Raw genomic sequence first — 1,818 nt, 5'->3', positions numbered from 1 at the left:
GGGGGGGGGGGGGGGGGGGGGGGGGGGGAAGGGAGTGCCCCGAGGTGTCTGTGGTGTCCTCTAGCTCCTGATGCAGGATAGGCAGGAGGGGAGCCTTTGGAGGACAGCAGCCAGGGAAAGATGACAGGGTGACAAGGAAGCACAGCCTTGAGGCCACCTTAGCAGAGCTGTGAGGGCTGCTTCTGCTGCTTCAGACAGAGTGAGCTTAGCCAACTCCTTTTGCTTTCTCTGCTCCTCAGTTTCCCCACTATGAAATGGGATACGATTAGGGCTCAGCTCTTAGATCAGCCCTTGTGGATAAGACACAACGAAGCCATGTAAGCACGGAGCACAGTCAGCCTGAGATGGTCTACTTGCCTTAAAAGGAGCCCAGTGGGTCTGCCATCAGGGTCTTTTATTGAACTTCCCAGGGTCCTCTCCACCCACAAAGCCCTCCAGGAATGGCAGGAGAGGCCTTAGTGACCAGCGCTCCATGACACAGGTCTTCTTTGTTGCCACTGAAATCGGGGCTCATTTTACCAGATGAGGATGTGGAGGATCCCCCTACCCATGTCTGTCTACTGGGCAGTGAGGGGAGCCCCAGAGACTCCTTCCTCAAGTCATACATTCACAAAGACAGACCATTGCTTCGAAAAAGACATGGACAAATAAGGAAGTGTTTGCAAAAACTAGAAAAAGTATAAAGCCATGGGGGGAGGGAGGGTTAAAACCAGACTGTGGGGATGAGCAGAGTGTGGCAGAAAACAGGATTACAGTACCACTTAGGGATTCTCTGTCCTAACTTTATGTACTCTCAGGCCCAGGTTCCAGGGCTAATGGGCAAACAGGATTTTGTCTTTGGCCACGGCACCTACAGTCCTTGTTAGACAGGCTTGCCCTGGGGCCCAGCATACTCCGAGTGACTCACCAGTGAGACAGCAGGTGCCTGAGACATAGGAGGCATTTCCTGGGCCTCTGAGAAGCCAGGAATCCTAAAAACTCCACCTTTGGGTCTTTTTCAAAAGTACTTGAGGGACAGGGTAGAACCTGTACTAAGGCTGTAAGACAGTGGCCTGGGTGTCAGCAATTGAAGAACCTGTGCCATGCTCTTGCCTGTAGACAGAATCAGAGTGGGCACAATACATTTTTCAAGAAAGCAATATAACCTTTACATTTTTCAAGAAAGCGATATAACCTTTCTAAATTAGGCAGGGACCATCCTACTGGCACCCAAGGAGAGAAACCCATCAAGGATGTCCACTCACAACATGACACTGTCATCTACAAAGTTTACATTCAAACCCACCATAATTGTGTTACAAAAAGCTCATGCTTTACATAAGTTAAGTGTTGTACTGGGCCACATTCTTAGCTATCTTTGGCTACATGTGGCCCCTGGGCTGCAGGTTGGACACACTTAGATGGGCTAACCATCTTCACACACTTCCCTCTTCTTAAACAACCATACCATAGCAATAGACCAGTTTCTGAAGCAAGACTCCCACTGCTTCAACATTTCCAGGATTCTCTGGTTTGATGTTATGGGGAAAAGTCTATGCCTAGAGGTGAAGTAGGTACACAGGAAGTAGAATGTTGACAAGAAAGGCAAGCACATTGACAATGAAGGAATCTTAAAAAGAATCTCAACAGGTCTGTGCCAATCAGTTTAGACCCAGGACAGCTGGATGCAGCAACCTGCTCCAGGTTCTCAGATGCAACATCTACAGTGCAAATAGCTCCGATGGGCACCAGATCCTGTTCTGTTCTGGTGTCACTGTGTTCCGCATGGATTCTGCAGAGACAGAGACAGAGACAGACAGAGAAAGAGAGAGAGAGAGA

The sequence above is a fragment of the Mastomys coucha genome, unplaced genomic scaffold, assembly GCF_008632895.1.
Source record: "Mastomys coucha isolate ucsf_1 unplaced genomic scaffold, UCSF_Mcou_1 pScaffold16, whole genome shotgun sequence".
Lineage (NCBI taxonomy): Eukaryota > Metazoa > Chordata > Mammalia > Rodentia > Muridae > Mastomys > Mastomys coucha.
The sequence above is the reverse complement of the archived record's forward strand: the minus strand, read 5'-3'. Positions refer to the sequence as shown.